Raw genomic sequence first — 5,244 nt, forward strand, 5'->3', positions numbered from 1 at the left:
AGATAAGGGGAAAAAATGACATTCCATCAAGGATGAGATTCGTTCTTCCCAGGGAAGAAAAAGGCAGTAGTCTCCAGCCTGGTCTCCTGACTCAGATGGAGAATAACACCATTCCTTCTACTCCCAGAACTTGTCCCTTTTCCTGAACTACCTAAACTCTTGATGACATTGTACCTAGAGGCTACACCTGTTTGGACAATGAAAACCTATCTGAAATCATTCTTCAATGATTAACAAACTCTGGCCCTTGGTCATACCCTTCCCATTCCAATGATTCTGCTCCCCCACCCTCACCCCTCAGTAGTCAAACTCAGTTCTTCATTCTCCCCTTCCCCAATGGGCCATCCCTCCACCTGACTGCTCAATGTCCCACTCTAAAGCTATTCACCTACCATTGTGCCTTCTAGAATACCAGCTTCCCAGGTAACAAATTTGCTTTCACCTTAGATCTTTCCCTTTCCCACTCTGAGATCTACCTGTCTCTCTCTTGATAACACAGCATCCCTGGCCTCCCTGTCAAATACTGGCTACACTTTCACTCATTCAACCTACTCATTAATTAAGGTGTAAAGAATTGGAATACTCCTTGCTTTCCACTGTCACTTCCAGGCTCTCCTTCTCCACCATCACTCAATAGCTTCCCCTCTGAGGATCACTCAATCCATATCTACTACTCAATCAAAAATCTGGTAGCTGTTGTCTACAAGCTTCCAGGACACTGCCCTTCTTTCCTTAATGTGTTCAGTGTCTGGCTCACAGGCTTTCTCTTCTCCCCAACTCCTCCCCTCATATTAGGGGATTTCAACATTCACTTTGATAGTCTCTCCAACACCCTAACCTCATTGATTCTCTCAGTTTACTCATCTCAAGTGACCTGCTACACTACCTCAGCTGCACACAATGATCATATCCCTGATCTTTTTTTTTTTTTAGGCAATTGGGGTTAAGTGGCTTGCCCAGGGTCACACAGTATACCCCTTATCTTGCCATCACCCACAAATAAGACATCTCCATGTTCAAGAACTATGAAATGCCCTTATCTGATCAGAATCATCATCATTCTACCTCTCCCTCTGCCTTGCAACTCCAAATCCATCACAACCCCCAATCCCCCAACCCCTTAGTTCTTTCCCAGGCCATCACCCCTGCACTAGCTACACTCTCCTCCCTTCTCTGTTTTGACCCCTTGGTGAACTAGTTGAACTCTAAACCATTTTCTTTTCTCGAGGTTCTTGTGCCCTTCCTGATCTTGCCCAGTCAAGCCTCTGTCTTGGATCATTTCCACCATTTGTTACCTTCATTCCTTCACACATGCTACTGAGTGAAGCTGGAGAAAATCAGGAAATGATGATGACTGAGTTTTCTGTGATTTTATGTTACATAACCTTAACTGGGCTCTCCCTGCAACATGGCAATCCTTTTATACCTCTCTAATTAACTCCTGATCCCACTCACCACAAAAGCTATTGCAAACTTTTTCATCTCTCCTCAAACCTCCCACAGTTCCCTTCCTCTACTCTGTCAGCTGAGAACCAAAGTTTACTAAAAACATTGAGGCCATTTGATGAGATCTCTGTCTTCTTCCCTCCTTCTCATCATGCATCACCCACATGCCTTCTGTCACTATCTCCTCTTTTACTCCAGTCTCACATAATAAGGTAGCCCTTCTCACCAAGGCAAACCCCTCTGCATGCACAAGGGATCTCATCTCATTCTATCATCCAGCAGGGTGCCCCTCTTATTATCCCCATATTCACCAATCTTCAGTCTCTCCTTGTCTACTGGCTGTTTCCCTATGGACTACAAGCATGCTCATGGGTCCCCCATCCTCAAAGATCCTCATTTGATCATCCTTCCCTTAGCTCTCCTGCCTTTTGCAGCTAAACTCCTGGAGACAGTCATCTGTAATAGGTGCTTCCACTTCTTTTCCTCTCACTCTCTTCTTAACTCTTTGCATTCTGGCTTCCTACTTCATCGTTCAACTGAAACCACTCCCTCTAACCATCTCTTAATTGCTTGCTCAGTCCTCATCATTCTAGATCTGTACCCTTTGACACTGTTGATCTCCCTCTTCTCCTTGTTATTGTCTTCTCTCCATATTTATGGCATGCCTTTGCTCGGCACAGAAATCCCTTCAGAACCTCACCTCCTTCTTACCTTACAGTCTTCTTATACCTTATACGCCATTCTCCATATATTTTGCAATCCAGTCAAACCAGCCTCCTTGTTGTTCCTTGAATAAGACACTCCATCTCCAGACTCCAGGCATTTTCATTAGCTGACCCTATGCCTATAATGTTCTCCCTCCTCATTTCCACCTCCTGGGTCCCCTGGCTTCTCTAAAGACCTACCTAAAATCCTACCTTTTATACAAAATCTTTCTCAGTCTACCTTAATTCTCTTGTATTCTGTTAATTATTTCCTATTTATCCTGTATATAGCTTGATTGTACCCAGTTATTTGCATGTTGTATCCCCCATTACACTCTGAATTCATTGAGAGAAGGGGCTGTCTTTTGTCGGTTTTTGTATCCTCAGGGCTTAGCATAAGGCACATAATAGGTGCTTTTGATTTTTTTTTTTTTTTTGTAATTAAAGGAGCAATCCCCTGACTCAGGTATTACAAAGGCCTCTTCACTGAATGAGTATTGCCTCACTCCAAGTGAGAAACTCGAAAGATTTTAGCTTAAAAGGGCCAAGGTCTCCAACTGCATCCTGGGCCACCTCTAGTCCTCCTAATTGCTATCTGGCCACTGGTCCCAGATGGCTCTGGAGGACAAAGTGAGGTTGGTGACTTTGCACAGCCTCCCTGATTCAAATCAAAGTCAATTGCAAGTCATGTCATCATCTCCCTGATGTCATGGTCCTCTTTGAGAATGAAGGACAAACCACAACCACACTGACTGATTCAAATTTATAACAGTAAGAGTCATTCACCAATAAATGAACTGTCAAAAGATATAAACAAGCAATTTTCTTTTCATTTATTTATCTTTAATGTTTATTTTTTTAAAATTTCAATTCCAAATTCTCTGATTCTCTCTTACCTGTCCACCACCCATGGATTTATTTATTTTTCTTTTTTATTTAATTTATTTTTAGTTTTCAACAATCACTTCCATAAGCTTTTGAGTTTTAAATTTTCTCCCCCTTCCTCCTCTCTTACCTCCCCAAGACGGTGTGCAATCTGATATAGACTCTACATATACATTCCTATTAAACATATTTTCACATTAGTCATGTTGTAAAGAAGAATTAGAACCAATAGGAGGGACCACAAGAAAAAGGAAACAAAACAAAACAGAAGAAAAAAAAAAGAGCAAATAGTATGCTTCGATCTGCAATCAAACTCCATAGTTCTTTCTCTGGATGTGGATAGTATTTTCCATCATGAGACTTTTGGAGATGTCTTAGATCCCTGCATTGCTGAGAACAGCTATGTCTATCCGAGTTAGTCATCGCACAATGGGGCTGTTACTGTGTACAACATTCTCCTGGTTCTGCTTACTTCACTCAACATTAGTCCATACAAGTCTTTCCAGGTTTTTCTGAAGTTTGCCTGCTCATCATTTCTTACAGCACACTATTATTCCATTACATTCATATACCACAACTTGTTCAGCCATTCCCCAACTGATAGGCATACCCTCAATTTCCAATTCTTCGCCACCACAGAAAGAGCTGCTATAAATATTTTTGTACATACCACCACCCATTTGGAAGGCAAGCAATACATCACTTATACACATGAAGTCAAGCAAATCATAGTTCCACATTAACCATGTTGCAAAAAAAAAAAGGCTAAAAAGGAAAGTAAAAAAAGTATGCTTCCACCTACACTCAGTGTTTCTCAGTTCTCTATCTGGTATAGATAGCATTTTTCATCATTGTCTTGGATCAAAGTGTTGATCAGAGTAGCTAAGTCTTTCAAAGTTGATCAACTTTACAATTTTGATCATATTGTTCACAATGTTGTCCTCTTTCTAATCATTTCAATTTACATAAATGCATAAAAATCTTCCCAGGTTGTTTAGATACCATCCTGCTTATAGCAGAATAACATTTCTTATGGCCCAATAACATTCCATCACAATCATATAACACAACTTGTTCAGCCATTCTCTAATTAATGGGCATCCCCTCAATTTTCAATTCTTTGTACAGGCAATTTTCAAAGGAAGAAATCTGACTTATCAAAGACCATGTGATAAAATGCTCCACATTACTAATAATTGAAGAAATGACAACAAAAAGAAGTCTCAGGTTCTACCTCATACCCACCACAATTTGGAAAACAAAAAAGGTTGCAGGGGCTGTGGGAAAACATAATGGAGATGTGAACTGTTCTTGCAACTCAGGAAAGCAAGTTAGAACTATGCCCCCCAAAGCACTAAACTGTGAATACATTTTTAATCAATAATATCGACACTGCATCTATTGCAAAAGGAGCTTTCATATATATATAAATTACTTATAGCAGCTCTATTCATAGTGTCCCCAAACTAGAAATTAAAGAGGTAGCCACCTAATAATGATTGTGCAAACTGTGGCAAAAGAATATAATGGAATATTATTTTGCTATAAGCCATGATGAAATGGACAGTTTCTGGAGGAAAATGGGCAGACAAGTACATTGTGATGAAGAGTGAAGTGAGTAGTACTAGAACAACTTACACAACAACATTAAAGGGAAAAAAAGATTTTGAAAGCTATTGGAATTCTAATGAATGCAATGATAAATCTAGAGTTCAGAGGACTGAAGGTGAATCACTCCAGCCACCCGTGGCTTCTGTGATAGAGGTTATAGATTAAAATCCAGAAAGAAATGAACATCTGGACTTAGTCAATAGGGGTATTTGTCTTTCTGGACCGAGTACTTATTGTGAGGGTTATGTTATTGTTCTAGTTAGAGACTTTTAAACTGAATTAAATAAATTTGAATTAAATTGAATTTCCTAGAAGTTTGTAAACATTGGTCTGCAAGAGCCAGGTACATGGGTGACAGTCCCAGGTGGGAACTGTCCCTTGTCCCTTTTCAGGCGTCTGAGATGGGGGCGTGCAAACCCGGCCCCCACAAAGACACATCCTTCCCGCACCCAGCTTCCTGAGAGAGGGGACCCCAGGGAGAGGCAGGGACCCCTAAAAGGGCAGGTCTGTGCCCCGATGACAAGACTTCAGGCCGGGTCCCTGCAGGGGCCCGTGAAGGGCATGCCCTCCCCCGGGACACCCAGGGGCCGGACTGGGC

The sequence above is a fragment of the Vombatus ursinus genome, unplaced genomic scaffold, assembly GCF_900497805.2.
Source record: "Vombatus ursinus unplaced genomic scaffold, bare-nosed wombat genome assembly UNPS02004423.1, whole genome shotgun sequence".
NCBI lineage: Eukaryota > Metazoa > Chordata > Mammalia > Diprotodontia > Vombatidae > Vombatus > Vombatus ursinus.